This window comes from Pseudonaja textilis, chromosome 2 (genome assembly GCF_049901715.1).
Source record: "Pseudonaja textilis isolate UNSWEBS1 chromosome 2, rPseTex1.2, whole genome shotgun sequence".
In the NCBI taxonomy this organism is placed as follows: Eukaryota; Metazoa; Chordata; class Lepidosauria; order Squamata; family Elapidae; genus Pseudonaja; species Pseudonaja textilis.
Window position 1 is genome coordinate 36,801,005 of NC_141991.1, and position 25,313 is coordinate 36,826,317.

General features: G+C 35.0%; 1 pseudogene; it reads left to right on the forward strand.

Annotated features, from left to right (window-relative positions):
* The window catches only part of LOC113449633 (contactin-6-like), a 131,338-nt pseudogene that overhangs the window by 34,026 nt on the left and 71,999 nt on the right, over nt 1-25,313 (forward strand).

The following is a 25,313-nucleotide window of genomic DNA, read 5'->3' on the forward strand; positions in this document are numbered from 1 at the left end:
TCAGATCATGGTACCTGTTAGTTAAAAAGAAAACCCAGAATTCCAGATCAGGAGACAAACTAGTGATAGAAAATTTGCTGTATTCAAGTGAACCTCCCCCTTTTTTGTCCTTCACTTCTTAGGAACTATTGAGTTTTGGTTATGCTCAGTTTGAAAAACCTAGTTCAAAAGTAATAGCTGACTATCTTCTAAAGAGAAAAAAAAATGTAATACCAGTTCCCAAAATCTATTGGTATTGAGTGCTTCTTTTCTTCTTGGTTTTTGTTTTGGTTTGTTTTTGAGGAGGTATAGCTTTCTATGTATTGGGGTTTCTTCTCCCCTGTTCTTTGATGTCTTCTTCACTTCTCTTCCCATACTGGAGAGATTCATTGATGCATTTCAGTGTCGCAGCTCTCTCAAGTGGTCTAGCGGTTAAATCACAAGGCTACAAATTAGAAGACTGAATTCTAGTCTCCCCATTGGCATGAAAGACAACTGGATGACTTTGGGCCAATTACACACACACACTCTCTCTCAGCCCAACTCACTGTACAGGGTTGTTGCTAGTGTGGGAAAATGGAAAGAGGTGTTTCCTGCCTTGAGTTATTTATAAAAAAATATAATAAATAATTTTTTAAAATGTTTTTTTTAAAGTCCCTGCACTTTCTCCCCACGAAAGGAATGAATTTGTAATTGCAGTAGGCACAATCTAGGTCTTTTTCAAGTGCATATACTTTGCAAGTCACAATATATGCACTTCCTTCATTGTCTAAAATACCTGAAGCTTTCTTTGCCATGTCCTCTAACTAAACTTCCATGCAAATCTTCCTTGTTTACTTGCTATAGTCTCAGGTACACACAAGCTGCCTCTCTTGGTGAGCACTAACTTGGACTGAAAAATAGTGGAGAAGAAAGAGTGCCTGCCCATTGATCCTCTGTTCACTCCAGTGAGTTCGGTTCTGGTGCAACTCAGTCTCTTAGGGATCCCCTGTGTGTTTCAGGTAGGTTAGCAAGAACAATGCTCCTATTTTATATAGTGGGCAATCATCCAGGAAATCAACATTAGTCAGGAAACTATCAGCTATTAGCAGTCACAGAATCACCAAGAATCAGACAGGATTGAATGGATAGCATCATCATCAGAAGCAATGAACGTAGTTTTTCCCATTCTTGTTTGTCCTATCTCTTCTGCATTTTCTAATTCCATCACCAAATTCTTGTTTGCTCTTCCTGGTTGTTTGCTCAGTTTTCTGCTTGCGTTTTTGAGAAGCCATACTTTGAGCATCAGGCACATGTCTCTGCCAAAATGCTGCAGTTATGATTTCACCTCCTACTGCAAAACTTGGATTAACTGTATTATGTAGGGAGGGAGGGACACAGAGAGAGAGGGAGGGGGGGAGAGAGAGAGAGAGAGAGAGATTTTCAAAAGGAAAACATCTTTGATAGATCCCAAATGACTTGCTGCTTCTAATTATAGTCACATAATATTATAGGAAGTCAGCCTAAAGTTCCTCAGTATTGCTGTTTACAGAGTCACAAGCATCCCACGGGTTTTCCAACTGAAAACATAAATAATATTTGTAAAATGGCATTGAGGATGGCAAGGAATTTCAGGGTGAAGAAAAGAAGCAACATTTAGAAATGAATCTTTTGGCAGAAAGTTTTAAACTCATGAATTATACATTTAATTAAGAAATGCTAAACTGCTAAATTTCAAAATTTCTGATTTACTGTGCTTTACTTGAAAAAAAATAATAATAATTTCCATGCCACTCTTGCCACTGCTGGAGCATGATAGAGAGAGTTCCACCATCAACTGTCAAATTCCAGGCAGCCATAAAATAAATTGTGACAGAAGGTGAGAAGTCACAAAATAGAAAGGCAGAAAGTCACACAGATTAGAGCATCAGGGAAATCTGGAAGCAGATGAAGTACCAGCACCTACAGAAAATAGCTATTTTGAGTGAGAAGGGGAGAGACCCGTAAAAAAAAAAGTTAGCATAAAGGTTAGTTGATTGTCAAAACATCAAAATGTCAAAGTCCATAATCCAAAAAAAGGAAAAAAATCTGGGATCCATTCTAAAGGAATCATTGAATGGAATAGATGTCAGTTCAATAGCTACTTTTGTAGTTCATGTCTACCAGTACCAATTTAATGTCCTTCTAGTTACAGTATCAATATATGGTGATATATTAACTCTAAACAACATAGCAAAACTCAAGGCATCACCAATAATGCCTAGAAAAAATGTATAGCGGGTCAGGGTTCACCAACCATGGGCCATGGACTGGTAACACCGCTGACACCACCATTGCCAGTCCATGGAGCCAGAAAGATTGGAGACTGCAGTTGTGAGTCACTCAGCAGTGAGATGGATAGCATATTAAATAAATAAATAAATAAATAAATAAATAAATAAATAAGCAAACCTACATAAAATAACTACATATACTCATTTAGAAACAAAACAAGTCCAAAAAATTATTTGTTTTTATCTTACACTAACCATAGGAATATCTCGGAGAGTTCACCATCTGATTATTCCTAGCACCATACAATGTTGATTTGACAGTGTCAGCATCCATAGGAAATCTATTAACCTAACAAAAAGTGGTTTTGGGCATAAGCATTGAAGCTGCATTTGTTTCTGTGCATATGAAGAATCATGATGAGACAGAGTTCTTACTCATGTTGAAGTCAACATATATGCTTTTCTATTGGCAGATGTCTACTGCACACATATAGGACTATCTTGTGCTCATGGATTTTATCTAAGTGGTGAGGTTTATTGAGACTGTCCTTGTTTGTCCCATCTTCACTGGCATCTACTCTGCCAATGTCTTTTTTTCTACTCTGTCCCTATGCATTCATCACAGTCCCAGTAAAGTGAAACACACTTAAGTTGTTCTTAATGATATTGGTTTTAAAATAAGTTTTTCCCATATTCTGAAATCCTTCAAGGCAGTCTCAAGGTGCCTACAATCTGTTGAAGTTTTGAAGCAAACTTTTAGAAGGAAATTGGGTGACTGTGGTAACTTGAAACAAAGTGGTAAGAGATGAAGGATAGTATCAGCAATGCAGATCCATTTTATACCAGTATAGTGTGGATAGAGCTATCAAAAGATTGGAGGGAAAAGACTTCAACAGAGATTGAGATCAGTTTAGACAGTGAATTTACTATGGGATCTCTTTGACATTTTTTTAAAATTTTAAAGATAGAAACTTTTGAAGAGAAAGTTATGGAGGCATTTTGGAATTTCATTTCAGTATTAATGAATGAATGAATCAATCTTTCAATAAACTTTATTAAGGTCATTGACCAATAAAAAAAGAATACACTTTTGAGAAAGGAAATAAAAATTGTAATAAATCTAATTATGAAACAGATCTGACCAATGTATTACTTAATAAGCCACATTAAGAGAAATGAAATCACATTAGTTAGAGGATAAAAATTGTAAATAGAATGAATATGGGTGGCCTGGGAATCTGAGATGGAGAATTATTATCTGGAACTGGACATCTTTATAATAAAGGCAATGTAACAAAACATGTCTTCATGTTTTAATAATTTCTTCACCACACAGGCAATTTTTTTTTGTTTGAAGTGAATATCCTGAAATTTCCCTTTAAGAGCAATTTTTGGAAAGGCATTAAATCTTGGACTTTTCTGAATTTAGAAACTGTACATTGGCTTAACTATCTCCTGGCTTGAAAAACACGAAAGCAGCTAGCCATGAACCTAGTTTTAGACAAAGCAGCCAGCTCTCCTGATCCATGGCATGCTGTTTTAGGGCTGCCATAGTGCACCCATTCCCCATCCTCAGAATTGCACCACATGAGAAATGATAGTGTTTTGGTTTCTTCTGTGAAATCCTAATACAGGACAAAACAAAACAATCAGTTAAAAACAAGAAACAAACCCATGGGGAAAATTAAAAGCTTTAGCTAGTATAAGAAAATGCATGTTCAACAATGACTCACAGTTTTAGTCATGCTGGCATTAAATATTAACCATGTACACTGTTTCTTGCATGGAATTTTTACTGCCTCTGCTCATGCAAAAGCTCTTGCTGATTAACTTGGAAAACATACTTGGTATCTCTCCTCTCCACTTACATAACACAAACTGTCTATCTCTCCACTCTTCTGCCATAGCCTGGATTTTGCTTCACTTCAATTTGGTGTGCCTTTCAGTCAATCTTCACACCTGGCAATGAAATGAAAAAAATTTCTTGCAAAAATTTTGAAGTGATTTGCCATTGACTCTTTCTTTGGGTTGATTAGGAAATTAGAACAGAACAGAGCAGAGCAGAGCAGAGCAGAACAGAACAGAATAGAATAGATCTGGAAGGCTGATTGGCCCAAAGTCACCCAGATGGATTTTATGCCTAAGACAGGAATGGAACTCATGGTCCTTTCAGCCATTACATGAAATTGGTTCTTCTCATGTTGCTTTCTGTTAATCCCTAACCTATACCTGAGTCAGCTTCAAGTCATTTTTGACTCTAAAATGGACTTTTCTTTTTAATCAGGCAACAAGTCACAATAATCTTTCTCTGGGTACAACCTCCATGAGCTTTGATCAATATTACACTAATGTGACCTCTCAGTGCTGAGGTCAGACTAATACTTATTGGCCACTGGTATAAATGTAACACTCCTGCACTGCAGACTGTGTATTACCCACCAGAGCCATTCTTCTTGGGCAGTGGGAGAGTCCATTTTTGAAACCAGGGTTTCTTATATCCATCAAAACTGTAAGCCCACGTGGAAATTGACTAAGTGTGGCAGTGAGAGGCTATCGGTGAAATTTGGAAAGAAAAGGCTGGTGTTCTTTAGTGTTTTCTTGGTGCAATCTCCCTCTATGATTGTCAGCTGTTGCTTGAACATGGGTTTACTGCTTCTCCCAAGAGTACAAACCCATGTTTAAGAACAACCTCACTAAATAGCTACCAGGCATAGATGGGATGTGAAGTGGGAGGCTGTGAGAAATTATCAAGCTGTATAAGCAATGAGCGATCCAGATATTTTGTTTATTCCACCCTAAACATGGAAAGTCAGTGGGTGACTTTGGATTAATTGAGTTATTAACAGTCAGTACAAGTTGTATTTGTAGAAAAAATGAAGGAATGAGGGCTATGTGCAATTTCTTGAGCTGTTAGAGGAAAGGCAGGATAAAAATCAATCAAATAAATATACTGGTTGAGTGTTAAGGGTTTGCTTTTTCTGACAACTTGTACTAATTTCTTCATCCAAGTCAAGAGTGAGAAAGATTGTCATCTTCAGATGCCACTTTTTTATCTTTGAATCATTACAATAAATCACTCCTGGCTTTTCAAAGACAAAATTTAAAATAAATTAAAGAGTTAGTACAATAGAAGCTTGCTTCTCCTTAAACCTGATTCTAAAGTAATCGTTATTTATAACTATCAATGAACTTTGGAAAGCATGCCAATCTGTCTTATATTATCACATTATTTTGATGATCCCAGGATTTTGTCTAAACAAGGAACTGAGGAAGTAAAGCAGTGAAGATCAAAATATAGATCTTTCTTTTTGTCTGCTGTCAGTCTGATCCCAACATTGGCCAATAGGATTGAGCCTGTTATATTGGATCACATGCAGTCTGAAGTGTGAAAAGGAAGAAGATATTTATGCAGGAATTGCTTTCAAGTTGACAGCAAGAATTGTGATCTATGATGGATGAAAGGTTACAAGATGAATTCCAAAGCATCAAAATATCTGTGATTTAGCATAGCAATCGCCAACCTTTCCAGCTTTGCGGACCAGCGGGGAAGGAAAGAAGAGGGAATGGTTACATGCGAGTGGTGGGAGAGCATGAGTGTGCGTGAGCGGAGGGTGAGCATGAAGCAGCAGGTGAGCGTGATCAGCACCATTTGCATGAGCAGAGGGCACACGCACCTGCCACTTGCACAAACAGAGCTGAGTGCACACAAATCTGCTCATCTGCTACTCACACAAGTGGAGCTATGCACACACATGTCCTCACCAATCACTTCTTATATGTAATATTTTATTGTAATCACACTAGGATAAAAATGAAGAAAAAGCATGTCTGCATTAAAAACAAATATGAAAAACACATGAAACATATCCAGTATTTGTTGATAGGCATTATTTCCTTTAATCAAAACCAAAGCAAAGGTAATTAGTTCATTACAAATATTTCATGTTCTAAACATGTTAACTCTCCAAATTTTGTTAGGAAAATATATGCAAATATATTTTCCAGATTTATCATTCGCTTGGATTTTCAACAATAATCCCTTATATGTTCAAGAAGATGATTGGTGGTTTGTCTCTCAAGAAACAGGAAATCTATATATTGCCAAAGTGGAAGCATCTGATGTGCGTATCTACACTTGTGATGTATCAAACAGAGAAATAAAACAAAGTGTTCAAGGGCCACCCACACCACTTGTGCTTCGAAGTGATGGTAAGGTTTTTTTAAAAAAATATAATCCTAATATAAATACATATACATGTATATACATATACATATATATATATTTGTTTTCTATTTGGGTTCTCATGGTATTTATGTGTTATATATGTGTGTGTGTGTGTGTGTGTGTGTATGTATGTATATGTATGTATGTATGTATGTGTGTGTGTGTGTGTGTGTGTGTATATATATATATATATATATATATATATATATATATATATATATATATATATATATATATAATACATTAATTCTGATGGCACCCAATCTCTGCAGAAAAGTACATAGATTTGCACTACCCATTTGATTTAAGAATTCTTTGGTCAGACATGAAAATCAACACTACATTCTGAGTTACAAAGTGGATTTATTGCTCATGCCAATACACAAGAATCTAGTCAACTAATGGTCAGTGCTAGTTAAGAGTTAATGGAATTCAACAGGGTTGAGTTAGACCACTTTTGGGAATGTAACAACTCCAGGCTGATTCCTCTCTTGACTGTCCCCCAGGCTCTGCTTTTCATTCTCCACATTTTTAATTCTTTGCCTGATACCTGATTTTTGTTGATAAAATGAAGGAATTGAAGAATGTGTAGGATATTATCACCCTTTCAAGATAGTCTAGACAAGAAACACAACCCATGAGTACTAAACCTATTATTATTGTAAGGCTACAGTAACAGAATGTTGCACATCTCCTCTCTGTCCTTACTTTTTGTTTCTAGAAAACCAGACATGGACTCCTATGAGATGCTTTCCATACCCTCTTTTCCTCTGTGAGCTGAGATACCTTTTGTATGATAGTTGACAAAGTTGCAGTTTTTCCTCCTGTCTCCCAAGGTCATTCTCACATCCCATTACAGATGTATGAATGATAAATGAATACACTTCACAACTGACTTCAATTTGTATGGTGACATTTGTTCTTCCAATTAAATCTGTTGGGAGAAGATGCCAAAAATTCTCCATTAAAAAGTTAGATGATCCAATTTAATGAATGTTTGACTGGATCACTCCATTGATTTCCCTGTTTCAAAAAAAATATAAGCAATGCAGCTACATCACTCTGCCTGCTTCCCCTCTTCTGATGATCTGATGTCTCCTCCAGCAATTTCAATATCCTCTAATAATTCCAATAAGATATGTAGAACCTTCTTCCACCTATTAGAACTACTGGTCAAGGCTTCATGTTTTGTCAAATAACTACTGAAGTAAATCCCTTTGCTTTGATAAGGAATATTGTATTGCCTCTGTGATGCAATGTGCCTCATCAAGGGGAATCCCAACTCAGATTAAACTGCTAGTCCCTATCTTGAGGGGAAAACATTGTTGTCATTCTCTTCACTACTGTTATTGCAATCCAATAGTCAATAAAAAAATAGTTTCTCTCGATAGTTCACAGTTGATCAAAACAGTAAACAGTAAAATAGTGGAAATACATATCTGACAGTATAAAATAAGAGAGAGAGAGAGAGATAGAAAGAGACAGAGACAAAGACAGAGATAATTTACCATAAGGGGCACTTAAAATCAAAAATACATTATCCCTCCTTCCCTCCCTCTCTCTCTCTTTCTCTCATCTCTTTTCTATCTATCCATCTACTTCAGGTGAAGACAAAAGTCTTAGTTTAGATGAAAGGATCAAGATTAGTACCGTGCTTATCTTGTAGGGAGGGCATTCCAAAAGGAGAGATTTCAGAAATAAAAGTTCTGCACTCTCATAAGTCCCCACTAATGTTACTTGGAGATGATCTCCAGAGTGTCTAGGGAAGTCCAATTGTTAGGACTCATTGGAATATTTCAGTAGATACGGCTCCAGGACATCAGTTTGAACTATGCATCTTGAATGACTAACAGTCAATGCCACCAACAAAAGACTAAGGTGGTTTAACTGCATCCTAGATAGAAGCCGTGAAACTCTCTACTCTCATGTTTAAACTGTCATGCCACATAAAAGCATGACATTAAAAAGCCACATAACCAAATTCTTTGCAATGGAAAAAAGCAGACTAAGCCAAATCTTAATGCCTATATTAACTGCATTCTTTCAAGAATCTTCAAATTCAGATGTAATAAGCATTTGTTGTTCAAATGTAAGATACATCAAACTAGATCTAATCCCACTTAGGCACTGAAGCAAGTAGCCTCCTTTCTGGGGGAAAAATATTTTTAATTAAATGTTCACAATTCAAAATGCATAGTTCAAAAATTCATTAACAAATGTGATTGCTTCCTCCAAGCCAGGGATCTAAATAGAATACACTAAATGTTCTGATGAAATAGCAACAAAATTCAGAGCATGACATACTTATACCACAAAAATAAAAATAACAGAGAGCTTCGGATGATTGCTATATGCAGATAAGTAAGTGAGGAATAATGTGGAATCCTTTAAATTAGACATTATATTATCATAGGGATAATATTCATATAACATTCATTTACTTGCTTTCCTCCAATAGATATTTGTTTAGGTAATAACAGATGTCTGTAACCCTTGCTCCCTAGTGGCCAAATCTTTTGTGAAAATAGAGAGTCATCAGTACAGTTCCCACAGTTCCTTGTGTATTGCCCATTAAACATTGTGTATTGCCCCCTCATTAGACGACTCCAAGGCCCATAAACTTGGTATCCTCTGTACAGAGTCTCAACAAACTTGTCTTTGTTGGCAGCCAGATTTCATATGATGTTCTTATGTAATATAATAAAAAGGCAGTGCAAATAAAACAGTTGTGTTTTCAGCAGCATTAACAAGAAAATTATCATATCTTTCATTGGGAAGAATAGATGTATCTTTAATATCAGATAGGAAAATTGGGACTATGGTTATACCTCTAACTTAGAGGAAAGGGAAAAGTTTGGGATATGTAGCTCTGACTATATGTCTCTTTTTGATGCTTTGGCCAGAACAATGAAGATATTCCTATTTGCATGTTTTCATTATGAAATGATTAAATTTTATTATGACAACCCATTTTTCTATGAACTGTCTTGAATTGGGTTTTGGAAATCAATTGTAAAATTCATTATAAAGGTGATAGACACTGGATTGGGCAATCAATTTGTAAATTTAATTTAATGTAAGCTATGGTAGTTCATGAAAAGACATTTGCTAATAGATGGGGGACAGGTAATAAATTTATTTTACAGCTAGGAGGAGGAAATAAATTTATTAGTAGAATTATGAACCGAATGGGTGCTAGGAAGAAATCTAATTATTTTAAAGGTCTATGCCTGCTTTGATTAATTAATGTACATCATTTAATTAGTTAAAATTGATGTTAAGTATATTTGACTTGGTTGTGTCCCATTTTGGGAATGGCTTTGTCCTTATGGCATCCATTTCAATATGGTGCCCCTGATAGTTGCTTAACATTCTAATAATCATAAATAAATTTGTTTCATCCTTGATAGGCTAATGTGTACTGTAACTATGACTATATCAGTTTGAATTCATACTACAAAGCAGCTTTCTCCTAACCATTTGCTCTACAAATATGTTTCTATACCAGGCTTATTATGAGAGTTGTTTCATTTTACTTCCTGCAAACACCAATCAGTATATTTAAATCTGACTTCTCTCAAAATTAAGACAGAAAAGCACTTGGCAGGATATTTTTATTGGGGTTTTCCCCCCATTCTGATTGGTTGACTTTAAAACTCAATTTATTTAGCTATATATTTATTTTATGAATCTGAACAGAAAGCCCTGCATGTTCTGGTAATTGACAAAGCTTGACCTCATTTGATAATCTGGATCAAGAGGTCAAGGGGACTCACCATTGAGAGTTAATTTGTGGAATTTATATTAGTCATTGTACTAAAAATGAAGTTCTCCATAGTGGTTCACTCTTGGTTTCACTAGAAGATGCTTGTTAGTTCACAAATTACTCCACAGGTTTTGGTTTTGGTTTTTTTTAAAAAAATGCTGCTATTTTGTATTAGTAGGTTTGAAGCACAACTCAGCTACAAGCTTTTTTGATATTCAGCAGGTGTGATGGGAGAATATGAGCCAAAAATTGAAGTGCGTTTTCCAGAGACTATACAGGCAGTAAAAGGCACATCCGTTCAGCTGGAATGTTTTGGCCTTGGAAAGTAAGAATTTTCATCTTTTCCATATTTGGGAGGGGGATTTTTAAAGTAAAGGCATTTCTCAAACACCTAAATAGCAGATTGGATTTGGCTGCTGATACATGAGCACAAACAAATGTTTTATTTAAGATTTTCATATGATTTGACCTTATCAAAGTTGAGTGTAAAAAGTAAAAAAAAAAGTGAATGAAATCCACATTTGTTCGTTTTACATTTTAATACAAACTTCCCAAATCTGCTCTTATCAAACTGATATGCAAACTGAAATGCATTTGATTTTCACACATTCAGTGCTCTCCCCCTTCCACATCCCCACTCCAAATAACAATGTATTCTGTTATGGGACTCAGTAGGCATGTATTATACTTGTATTGTTAAAAACTATGAACATTCATTTCCCAAGGATGTGCAAATATTACACAACATCCCCATATGCTTCAAAAATGCATCAAGGAAAGTTTACAACCAATGATTGTTATAGAAGATATATACAATATACAATATCTGAGTATATACTTCAATATTAAATCAGACCAACAATCAAGTAAATAATACTTCAGTCAAGGAATTGCCAAACAAGCCAATAGTAAACAGCCCAACCCAAGAACCTCTAAGGCCACCCCAGGGCAAGCCACGAGACTGAGAGCAAATTCCACTTCTTACAAGCACAGATGATGTTTGAGTAATGTAATGTCTGCAAGAAAACAACCAAGCTCATAGAGCACCAAAGACTACTTATTTCAACCCTGAGCTACAAATATTATAATATTTATGAGTAACTATTAAATAAATATGCTTACATTGATATCATTAAAAGCATAATGAATTTGACCAGCTTTTCTATAGTAAATCCACAGGGCTGACATCCAGTATATACTACTTTGAACATAACTCCCCAGTTTTCCTCTAATCTACCCATTTAAAAGAAAAATGGACTTGGTGTCTTTGTTGATTTTGTGGTCAGACCATTTTCTATTTCTGTTTACTTTCCAATTATTATTTAACAGGTACTGACAATATGGTTAGACTGATGCCAGCAATATCTTAAACATAGACAACCATCTCTGGCACTGAAAAATACCTCTGAATTCTATATTTGGACTTATAGAACACCCCCCATAACAGCATTTAATGAAAAGGAGAGGTGTTTTCTTTATAGCTCACTGAAGGAAACTAACTTATCTTATCAATGGTCTCCTCTTCTTAAAACTGACCAGTGCCAGCTACATTCACCAACTAAATTGATTCTCTAATGAAATAAAGAGCCACAGATTAGCTAGTGACTTGATTTCTATAATTCTATAAAGCCCCTATCTTCTTCCAATAAGAAGTAGCTAGTCGGTTAATAGTTGCATGTTCTCAGAATAGTAGGAAATGACAGAAACAGGTTTACTGACTCAGCCAATAAATCAAGGCTTCTGCCCCAAGCTCAGGCAAAAAAGGCCCATAGAACAGTTGATAGAGCAACTAAACAATGCTTTGCTTTTCAGTGCTTTTTTGTCCAGTTCTTTGGTTTTTCTGGTTGGTTTTTCATTTGTTTGTGTGCTAATTATTGATTGCTAGCTTTTGTATGTAATTAGAACTCTTATATTAGTTTTTTTATTCTGCAACAATTCACTTGGTCCCCCTTTATTAAAATTAAAACCCATTATTCATTGTAACTCTGGTGTTAGATTTGTGCTAGCACCACACATTGTAAAGCTGCCCGAGGTTGGTCATTTTGTTTAAAGGAAAATCTTAATGCATTTTTTAAAAAGCTTAGTGCCAGAGAACAGATTTCTCCTGTAAGCTATTACTCCAAAATATAAGGTAAGTAAATGAGTATCTCTCAAGTCAAATACAAGTGGAAATAGGAGAACCCAAAGGAAGGCCAATAGATAAAAGTGACTTACAGCATCTTTAAGCATTTTCCTGAGAAGAAAAAAAAAACATATTTTGCATTTTAGGTAAGGAATTGGAAAAGTTACTCCAGCAAAGAAAATGTTATATAAGTCCTTCTAATGGTCTTCATTTTTCTTCTTGTAAATGGAAATATAAATTTGTGTGCATTATCTCTTAGTGGGATTAGTCTCAAAGATGAAGGTCAAAGAACCAAATTAGCTTTTGCTTCCTTTTGTACCATTTGACAGGAGATGACACAGATATAGTGAAATATCTGTCCCTCCCCCTCCTCCAAAAGGACCAATTAGACACCAAGAACAAGAAGAAATAATATCAAATACAACTACAACAGAACTGAAGTTAAAAAGAAAAGAAAAAAGACACCACTATTTGTCATACACTCTACAACTGGAGTCTCCAACCTTGGCAACCTTAAGACTTGTGGACTTCAACTCAACTCCAGCTGGCTGAAGAAATCTGGGAGTTGAAGTCTACAAGTTTTAAAGTTGCCAAGGTTGGATATCCCTGCTCTACAAAAATCGCAATTAAAATAAGCCCAGTTTTGGGACTCTTACCCAATTAAGGAAACACAAATTAAGGAATTGTAGTCATGTAGTTTAGTTAGCATAGTTTTGAAAAGGCAGATTTCCCATTATTATATATATATATATTATATTATTTCCCATAATTACAGCAAATATTTTTACTACCAGTTCTGTGGGTGTGGCTAGGTGGGCATGGCCATGTGACTGAGTAGGTGTGGCTTCTTCTTTTTTTGCAGCCCCCCCCCCCGCTCTATTTTTTTTTTTTGCCTCCTGGGCCTCAGGAAAGCTTCCTGGGAAGCCATTTTTGCATACCCCACACACCCCTTTTTCCCTCCTGATGGGGATCCTGGCATAGCTCATCATTGGAACAGCTGACCATTGGGAGGAAAAAAAAAAAAACCATAAGGAGTGACTGGGTGGGGTGGGGTGGGGCGGGTGATGGAGAATGCAATCAGCAATGTCATGCGTGCACGGCATCACGATAAGGACTGACTGGGTGGGGAGAGGACAGGTCAGCCAGGGGCATGATTTGCTAGTTCTCCGAACTGTGCAGAATCAGAACAACCGGTTCTACTGAACCAGTATGAACCAGTAGAATCCCACCCCTGCATTATTATGTGTGCATGTGAGTGTGTGCATATATATATGTGTATATCATCATCATCATCATCATCATCATCATCATCATCATCATCATTTTAGCCATTGTCTATCATTGCAGGATGAAACCCTCTTCCCATGTTTCCAACCATTATGGTCCTGAACTTACTTTTGCCAGTTGAGCTGATATTGTTGATCCAGCTTATTTTAGGTCTCTTTTGTAGATGCTTTTATCAAGTGGAATCCATTCTATAACTTCATTGGTCCATCTACCATCAGTTATTATTGTTTTGAAGCCGTTTCCATTTCAATTATTTTACTCTCTTTATGATAGCATATACTTTTGTTTCTTCTCTAAACCAAGTGCAGGTCTCTCTCTCTCCCTCCCTCCCTATCTATTTCTCTTTCTCATCTGTCTATCTGTTTGTCTGGCATCTATCATCTATCTCTGCATGGAGAAAACTGTCATTTGAATGACATTTCATGTTCATCTGAGGTTTATGTTTCCCGGCCAATCTCTTACCCTATTCTCACTTTCTACTCCATTCAGCAAAACATAAAGAGAGCCCTGCTTATTCAGATGGAATAGCATCTTATGTCCCATGAAAAGCACTCAAAATCTACCACTCATCTGGTATGTCCTCATGTTTGCAAAACTGGCCCCAAATCAGATTCTTTGTTCTAAAGAGGCAAAGCATTGTAACTTAAAGTTCAACCACTATTCAGTATAAATGCCTGGTTGGCAAACCCCTTAGTTAAACTGGTGCTAGGAATCATATCAGCAATATCAAAAATTGTACAAATGCTAAATATTAGTATTTAGTAAAAAGCACAGTTCTCGTCTAAATTTATCACTGTACTGTATTGTGTGCTGCATTTTTATCCCCAGGAATGTTTTTACATTATTGTGCAGACCATTGACAAGAACATGTTCTCTTTTTCCCATTTGCCTCCATATTTTTCAATTTCTTCCTCTCCAATTTTGAAATGGAATCTTAGTTTTACTGAGCACGGTTAAATAGCTTTATTACCAATCATCCATTTTAATTATGCACAATTAAATATGTCAATGTTATTATCTTCCCTGTTCTACAGGAATACCTAATGGAAAGGAACCACCCAAGACATCTAGTTCAACTTGTTACTATATATGTAGGAATCTAGATGAAAATTGCCCTTCTAGCCACTACTTGAACATAGTTTAGTGAAACAAGCCTTTTTTTTTTCATTATCAGACCCATTAATGTCCTGTTCATAGTATTGTTTTTTTTTACAATTGGAGTCTGAATCCAGTTATTTCTATCTTCCATGCTAGAATTATGGTTAACAGGTTGCAACTTCCTTTCAGAGCCGTTTGGCTATTTGAGGAATGTGATCAAATCATTCTTCTGTCTTCTCTGCTCAAAACTAAATATATACAGCTACTTCAATTTCTCTTTACAGCTCATCATCCTTGGTGCCTAGAACTTGACATAAAACCCACACAGAACTACTCTTGTGATATAGTAATTGCACTTTTTTGATTCAAGCTTAAAATGAATTTTCTCATTTTGTAGTCACATCACACTTCTATTTTTGAGAGAAAGAAAGATTCTAACTAATCCTTCACTTCTTCTGGTCCACATTGGGCTTTGAAATAGCTGTCCAATATGAAACTCCTTCTTTGAGTTTTTCCATCTTTGTTTTATCCATTTTTTTTGTGCCCACATATTCTCTTTTACAAGGAGTCACACTTATTCCTGTCTGATCTGCAACCAGCAGTTTCTAACCTGCTACTTTTCCCACACCTTACTTTTTTTCCCCTTCTTAACTGCCTCCATCTGAAAGAGAATACTAATCATGCCACCAGGTGATGTTTCCTTTGGATTTGCTGTCACATTAACACCACAATCCTTACATGAAAGACTTGCTGCTTTCATTAGAATATATTTATGTGAGATTGTGTATGTCCTTGGCCAAAGCAGTCAAACAAAAATATGAAAAGCTGCTTAATTATTATAGTATTTTAGAATGTAATTATTCACTTATGTCAAGGTTTTATGTCAAAAAAGCAGCAGCAATGGCTCTCTGATTTCTTCATTGTCTCATTTGTTTAACTAGGCATGATCTTAATTATCTGAAGCTGTAAACTTAATTTTATCAAGAAATATTCCATAAAGACTAAGTGACCTACTGTAAGACTGAGAGATGTTCAGCCCATGCCTTCATCTCAAGAAAGAGGTTTGTTTTCTTACGGGTGATTCTTGTGTTGTTTCAGTCAAGCTGAAATTGATGCCAAGTTTGTCTCAACTTGTCACTTTGAAGAAAATGTTTTTCTTCTTTGCTTTTAATTTGGGGACTTATGAATCCAAATGCCTGCTGTCTGTTTTTGCAGAATATAGATACAACTACCAACTCTAGCCCCATGCTTTGATGTGTTCAGACAAACTTAGCCAGGATTTATCTTCACAAAGATCCATACGTGTGCACTGAGCTCACTTATTTATGGTAAATACAGAAATAAAACCTTAGCTTCAGTTCAACACATCTGAGAATGCATTGTCTAACACAGCACAAATTTGCATCTATTACTTGGATGGTGTTGTTGTGCAATGAGCAACCACAGGATATATCTCTTATTAAAGGGAAAAGGTAGCATCTGTAATATAGTTTCTTACAGGAGATAATGAGCCTACTACAATTACATTCATAATGCTATTCAACATCCAACTCTATCCAAACTCCAAAAAAAAAAAAAAAAATGGAAAGCCAGAGGCAGTGGATGACTTGTACTGTGCCATTTCAGAGGTTCAACAGAATGAATATAACAGCATCACTCTTTCAGTTGTATGAAGTTTCCTGTATAGCTCAAATATTATCAGAAAGAAGATTTGTTTGTATATGACAGGACAACTGATTACAATTAATCTATCTTGACGTGGTAGATATGTTATTTCTACTTTAGGACAATTCTGCAATCATTAAATATTATTACTGACCAGACCTAACATTGGAGGGGAGGATATTTTTAAACACCCTTTTAAAATATATTCCTAAAGCTATCTAACTACCAGTATCCTAGCTATGCAGAGTAAAAAAAATTAGGAAAGGAACACAATCACAAACCACAAAAAAGAGCCCAATTATCATGTTTGGAAATGCTAACCTGATGAAATGATGCCATTTGTTTCATGGTTAGAATAAATATTGTGTTTTGTTCCAACCTTAGAACAAAACTCTTAAAATGCCAATCTATTGTTTCACATTTTGATCATCCAGAATAGCTGTTTCTAGATCCAAATATGTCACAGTCCAAGGGTTCTGCGAATCATGAGTTATAACATAATACAGTATTCTCCGGGAAATTATCTGAAAACCACTTCCAAGGCCAACAGTTGGCTTCCCATGATATGGGAGCTGCTCAACCAAGGTTCACAATGAAACCTGAGGGCCATCTGAAAACCTTTTCAAAATTTCCCATAAAAGGGCAAAATTAAATTATATTCAATCAACTTTATCTTTTGAGCTAACTGTGCCCAGTTCTTTCCATGACACATAAAGAATTCTATTCTATTCTATTCTATTCTATTCTATTCTATTCTATTCTATTCTATTCTATTCTATTCTATTCTAAAGGAAGTGCATTCTGATGTGACCAGAATGATCATTAAATTTTCCTGAATGGTATTCTGTTACTTTGCTTTGAAAATTAAATATGAAAATATCAGTTTATTAAAGACCAAGTTCACCTGATTGCAGAAACATTGCTATGGCACAACTTTGTGAATAAAACTGGTCTGAATTTTCTGGAAAATTTAACATGCTGGAATAATGGATATCTGATTTTTTAAAAAATATTCTTTAAGTTAAAAGATTTTAGGTACATTGAACCAAACATTATTGCATTATAATGTACAGTTTGGGATAACTTGATGATACAAATAGACCTTCAAGTTATCCAGATAAGCACAGTGAGAATTTTAGTAGTATATAGGAGACTTCCGGTGACGAGATATGGGTGAATGGAGGTGCTGAAGCTCGCCCTGGGTTTCACACTCTCTCCTCTTGCTGTTGGAGTGACCCTTAGGGGTGCACACATCTTGTAGAGAAGCGTGCCAGTGTGGGGAGACTCAAGTCGTGGTGTGAAAAAGGTGATTCTCATCGTGACGTAGAGAAACCCCGTGGAGACCAACAACAAGAGACTGTCAGTAATGGCGGTCCGAAAGCCTTGATCGTTGATCGTTGCATAGAAGAGGAAGCGAGTGAGTGACAGACTGTGGTGAATGAAGAGTGCAAGTGAAAGAATTTGTGATCCTGATTGAGCATTGAATATTGTAGAATCTTAGTCAGAACGAAACCCGAAAACAGCGGCCAAAGCAGATACGAGCAGTGGCGAAAGCGAAAGGGCTCGTGAGATGGAAGGGGGTAAGGATGCAAGCGATTGGACAGAGAAGATAAGAGAATCGGAGAAATCTGAGAGACTGATAATAATTGGGGGAGAGAAAAAGAAGAAGAAAGAAAGAACAACAGTTTAATTTAAGGGAACTTTGAAGGATTTGAATTGTGGACTTTGGGGAAAAATGGAAGGATGAACTTGAGATGGGGGGAGACTTGAAGTAAGGAATTAAATTACAATTTTAAATATTTCATGAACAAAATTGAATAATTTACTGGTCTCCTTTTGGATTATGGGACTGGAGCTGTAGTAACTGGAGAAGATTTATTAACGAAAGAGACTATTTGAATCTAAAAATTGACTTGTAAATCTTTTCACTGAAAGGAGAAACGGCTATAGTGGAAAGTGTGGTGAGATAGTGAAATCAGAGACATTACTCAGCAAATCTCTGCTTCCGGTGCACTCGGTGAAGGAATCTCGAAGAACTGAACAATTATATTAAGACACTTTAAGCTTTTAAATTTGCAGATTGCAATAATTATTTCTTGACATCAACTCAACTGATTTTTGAATGTGGTAAATGTAATTTATATATGATTTAATTGATACATTAGTAAATATTGAAGTTTATATTTGGTTATAACACACACACAAAAGGGAGATGATAATTAATTATTTAGGTACAGATATTTGATTATAGGCATTGAATTAAATAATTAATTGTGATTAATTGTGATTACTATAGATTAACTAATTAATTATTGTATAGTAAGACTGATATATTTATTTATTTATTTAGATTTGTAAGTATTTGAAATATTATTTCATAACACTATTTTGAGATCTGGGATTCTATAGCACTTATAGATATACAGATTATATACAGATATATTATTAAGATCTACAAATCCAGATATTTGGTTTAGAAATTAGCTGTAAAAGTGTTCTGGAGAATATATATATATTGATAAGAGAGGTTAATCCTGTAACATATCATATCAATTAGCATAGTGGCCATTTATAGTTGATACTTCTCAATAGTGAATGTTAATTTCGGACAATATATTTAATATAATACAAAAACAAAAACAAATTTTATAAGAAATGACCTCTGTCATTAACACAATGCTTAAAACTGGAAAGAAGACTTCTTCAATACAAACAACTCCAATGCCATCAACCTCAGTGATGGCACAAAAGACAATTGAAGAAACTCTATCTGGAGAAAAACAACCTACCATCACAAATGCCAATATTCAATCGACCCTTCTTACTTTACAAGAATCCATGCTGAAGCTTCAGGAAATAATGGTGAAAAATCATACCGAAACAAGAGCTGACACAAATGAACTAAAAAAAGAGATGGAAAAATTAAAGGTAGAAATGAAATTAGACATCCTAAAGTTGAATAAAAAAAATGAAACAATACAGCAAGCACTAGAAAGGAATGAATTAACAATAAAGGAGGTTGAGAAAAGAATGAAACAAATGGAAAAGAAGCTGTAAATGGTTGGTGAGCAATTAAGAAATGTGAGTAAAGAAATGGACGACTCCTTGGTATATTTGGAAATGGACAATGCTGCAGCATATCTGAGATTCCAAAATATAATGGAACCTAAAGAAGAGGACTTAGAAGAAGTGATGGCAGGAATATTAGCAGACCTATTGGAAAAAGATAAGGACAATATCCTGAAAGAGTTAGACGAAGTATACAGAGTGCGCACAAATTACGCAAGATAACATAAACATCCAAAAGAGGTCCATGTGAGATTTGCCAGAAGGAAAGTTTGAGATATTATATACAAAATTTCTAGAGAAGAAACAATTACATACAAAGGAAAAGAAATTTTGGTAATTAAACAAATCCCAAGAAGAGTGAGAGAGCAGAGGCGAGATTATAAATTCTTGGCAGACCAATTAAACCAAAAAGGCTTCAGATGGCTAATCCCAGAGGGAATGCTAATCACTTAGAAAGAAAGAAAAATTAAAGTAGACTCTGTGGAAAAAGCCCAAGAATTCTATGAACGATTGATAGGCCATGAAGAATCGAGTAGTAGAGACGAATTAGAAATGAATTCACAAGATGACCAAGACTATCAAAAAAATAGAGATAGGAATGATAGGAATTTGAAAAACAAACAACATCAAGAGAGAATTTTAGTAGTATATAGATGAAAGACCAGTACTTTGAATTGGGTCTGGAAACATACAAACAAACAAATAATGCAGTGATTTTAATATAGGTGTCTTTCTATTTGTGGGACTGTCCAATCATAATCTTGGTGTTTCATTTAGTACCATCTACAGTGTCTGGGTTGTCTCCCTTTAGAGCATTTTGTGGTAATCCAATCAAGTAATGCTGAAGAATTCAGATTTATTTTTACAAGGTTACATACAAAAAAATATTTACAATATTATTTTTTGAATTCCTTGTTAGATTATGAATATAATTAGAAGCTTAAATTAAAGATTATTTTTGCTTACATTACTGAACAATAAACTGAAGTGAGTATATGACCCTTGCTCATTTATATTTGTGAAACTAATGTTACAAAGTGAGTTCTACCATTAATTCAAAGGTTACATTTTCCCATAGTGCTTAACTTATCTGATCAAACACTGACTCTTCTATTAAAATGAATAGTATCAAAAGCTCTCATTAATATAAAATTTTAATGTGTTCATTTTATAGGAGTCTGTTTTTTCTTGTTAAAGTATTTTCATTGCTAAGGTCTTATGGATCACTGCTAAGGAAACACTTTGTAATGAACATAAAGTCCTGAGTTACAGAGACATTAAAAGCAAATTCTAAATCTAAATATATTCAAAATTAAAACCAGTTGTACTAATTACATGTTACCACAGGGGGGAAAAGGAATGCATCTATCTTTTACATATCTGGAACTCATAGGGCTGGTAACTCTTCTACATAGGAACTGTTTTACATATGAGATTTGGACTTCAGAAATTTAGACTAAGATGTATTTACACTTACTGAAAACCATAATATCTAAAACTTTATATATAGTTTCAGTTAATAGCTCAAAGTTGTCTGTTAAAGTAAATTTGATAAAAAGGCATTTTCTGTTGGAAAACAGATTGCAAAAAGTGATTATATAAATTAGAAGCATGTCTGAAAATATTTATAATAGCTTTGCAAAGTTTTTATGATAATTTATAAACAATGGGATCAAACAGAAACATAGTTGGTAAAATAAATTAAATAGAAGAAAATTAAGTTGACAGTTTGTCAATTTTCATGAGACATTATTTTGTATAGTACTGAAAATATCTATGTGGTTATTTTCAGACTGTGAGATTTATAGTTTACTATAGTGAATGAAAAAGCCAACAGAAAATTTAGAAAAAACAATTATTCACATATCTATTTTGTAAACTTTCTGCTTATACTATGAATATGATGCCTGTTCAATTTTGTGACTGTGTAATATGGTTGATAATTGAGCAGAAGTCTTCTCATCTATATTGTACATAGTTAACATAATTGCTGCTTGACTGCTTCCCTTCTTGTCACAGAAAAAAATAGTAGCTGTTTTGTCCTTGGCCAGAAGATACACAAACAATTTAAGTGTTACCAGACTTTTACTGTCCAGTCTTCACTCATCAAGATGGCATTCGCAAATACACGTATACCCATTTACAATTTATCCACTACTGTCTATTCCTGTCTATTCCACTGTTTCCACTGTGCAACATTTATTTTCCAAATCATGCTAAATAGAGAATGGAATTAGAGCTATTGTGAGATAAAGATGTGGCAACCATATCATCTCAATTGAAGACTATTTTTGTAGACATTGGATTGCATCCAATCATATCTATCTACCAATGTTGATCAGTATTATATGTGGAAAAACATGTATATATACCATATATTTACCTATTACACCTAAGAAGATATAGAACCAAAGAGACTCCATTTTTGTTCTTAATCTGACCTTCTAGAAAGATATCTGAACATTTATATAAGAATGTCATGTTTGTGTAACTTGTTATTGCAACGTTAAAAAATTTATGTCCTTGGCTTGAGATTTCATGCTAGGTCACTCTAGCATGAAATGACATTAAAGGAAGTTTGTTAATGAAGTGAAAAGCAGGAAATATGATGATGATGATGAGAGCTAGGGGATTTCCATGGAGGAGTCTTGGAGGAGTTATGGAAAAACACCCAGGTCTATCCATTTCTTTCTGATGAAAGTCCCTATAATTCCTATGTGTGAAAAACAAGAAGTATGTAATCTTTTAAATGTGATATCCTATAAAAGACTGTAACCATTTTAAGGGAGTGTCTCCTTCTCCTAATCTGCCATTAGGAGTTGGGGTCCTATTTGCAAATATCTTAAATAAAGCCTTCTAAGGATCCTGGTTGTCACAGTCTATTATTTTTATTCAAATCTTGCAATCAGATAGAATTTTTCCTCTTTGTAGTCTTTCTATACCTTCCCAGTCTACTACAAAGGACTGGGATATCCCCCAGAATCATCTTAATAGTTGTGGAAAGCAATGAGTGCACAAATTGGAATAAATTCACATGTGTTGAATATCAGTTATGATGTGAAAGACTATAAGGAAAAGTTCAGAATATCATGCTAGAATAAAAATAAGTTCCGGCATCAATGTAAACTTTCATAACATAGTGGCTGGCTGAATCACTTCAGCAAATGATTTGCACAGGTGTAGTATTGAATGTTAATACCAAATTTATTATACTAAGGATCCTTAAATATGAAATATACATTACATATGGTCAACAAATTTGGAGATCAGAAATATATATAACCATGACTTTCCACCCTTAAAATTATAGACTGAATGTCTGTAAACATCCATGGTGGCCTAATTTATCTGAGAACCTATTCTCTAGTGCTACCTATCACTAGTGCTACCTGTCTTTGGTTGTTTTCTGGCAGACAGGTAATATCATTGGTGCTTGAAGGGAATGGGGTTTTCTCTGTGTTTATATACAAATGGCTTGTCCTCTCAGTGTTGATGGTAGCGTCCTTATGGTTCCTCGATTAGGCTGTTGTTTACTGTTTACTGATTGTTTGTCTGAGGTGGTAGTTGCTTGATTGGGATATTGTAATATTGTATCAACACTGAGGAACAAATACTCTCTTCTATTGGTATCCTACTCTGTAAAATCGGTAATCTGCCACTGGGTGGACTCCTTGTGATTCTTAGTTCCTAAACTAGAATCAAGATCATGTGAAATGTTAATACCATTTTATAATGCCTTGGTAATGCCACACTTGGAATACTGCATTCAGCTTCGGTTGCTGCAAAGTAAAAAAGATGTTGATACTCTAGAAAGAGTGCAGAGAAGAGCAACAAAGATTATTAGGGGACTGGAGGCTAAAACATGAAGAAAGGTTGTAGGAACTGAGTATGTCTAGTCTAATTAAAAGAAGGACTAGGGGAGACATGATAGCAGTGTTCCAATATCTCAGGGGCTGCCACAAAGAAGAGTGAGCCAAGCTATTCTCCAAAGCACCTGAGGGCAGGACAAGAAGCAATGGGTGGAAACTAATCAAGTAGAGAAGCAACTTAGAACTAAGGAGAAATTTCCTGACAATTAGAACAATTAATCAGTGGAACAACTTGCCTCCAGAAGTTGTGACTGCTCCAACACTGAGCAGTTTTTAAAAAGATGTTCGACAACCATTTGTCTGAAGTGGTGTAGGGTTTCCTGCCTAACCAGGGGGTTGGACTAGAAGATCTCCAAGTCCCTTCCAACTATGTTATTCTATTCTGTTCTGTTCTGTTCTGTTTTATTCTATGTAGTGTAATTGATAAGATTGCAAAAAAAAAACCCAAAAAACAAATAAACCCAGAGCAGCGAAGTGGTTATTACTATTTAAGTAAAGGAAAGTTTTTAACTAGACAAAATAGATTGTCAAGGAAAAGGAGAAAAATAAAAAAGCTTTTATTGGGAAATATTGCAGAGGAAATGGTTATAAATATTTGGTCTGGAAAAAGAAAATAAGGGGCAGCTTCATTTCCCAGGTTACAATCAACTTGAACTGATATGTTGGCAGATAATCCTTGTGAAATGTGCCTCTATTTTGAAGATTTTGTGCCAGTTTTTGCTTGCTCCTGAAGTATCACAAAAGGTGAAAAGAATTTATCAGAAACTAGAAAACAGATAAATGGTTCTTTTCTATGGAATGAATAAGTCCCTTTGATTCTCCTTTTCTCTTCTAAAATGAGCATTTTCTATAAGGGTTATCCTTTTTTTTGCTTTTTTTTAAAACAACATTTGTGCAAGTAACAAGAACATCAATAACCTTCAAACAATAATTCTGAAGAAGGGGGTTATCTTTTGACATCAGATGTACAGGAGACATTTGCTGATAGCTAAAAACACAATATCCATTTGAAAGTCTGGGATGCTCTCACAAATGCTATCCACGATCTCCATCAATCTACAACATGTCTATTTCAATTATGTCTTATCTTTGACCTGATCACAAAATATTTCACATTAAGCCGAAGATGATGAAAGTCTGAAGAAAATGTTCCAATTAGAGCCATACTTCTTAACAAACTATGTATGCCACATTAGAACTGAAAAATAGCAACTGACAGGGAAGGCCTTGGCTGCTCAGAATTCAGTGGCCGAGCACACATTTTGAATTACTAAGTCTCTGTTCCAATCCCTGTTATTTCCAGTGAAGGAGGTTGGAGTGGGTTTTTTCCATTACAAATGGGGATTTACTAGGTAAATTTTTAATACAGTTGTTTGCAGTCCTTGAATTGGAAAGTTAAAAATAGGAAATTAGTGTATTTTCAACATTCTACAAACTTTTCATTTACTGCATCTCCCTAATCTGTTATAAAGCAACAAGAAATACAGAGGAAAATAAGAGGAAGCAGCCCAATTCTTTCCATACAAGAAAACATGTCATGTGGTAGCAGTTAATTGTTACATATTTTATGCAATACAATTTGCCTTAAAAGTAAAAAAAAAAAAAAATGCTGGAAAATATCTCTGCCTGAATCTTAAGGGAATTGTTTCTTGTCAAAATAGATTTTACTCATAGAATCACGTATTGTTGAATATTACATTTTTATGTTTACATTTCTATCTATTTTTCCACTATGTCAAATTTTTACAGATAATGCATAGACAACTCAACTGCCAATGTTTTTGCATTTCTTAAGGCAAAGTGTGGTACATTTTAGGCTTCTTTTTACAATAATAATAATTTTTTAAAAAACTTGATTCCTCTTTTCCACTCCAGCATTCAAGTGGCTATCAAGAGGTAACAAAAGTTGAGGCAAAAATAATTAGTGACTCATCATAAATCATAATCAACCCTTAACAAATTAAAAAAAGACTCATTATGG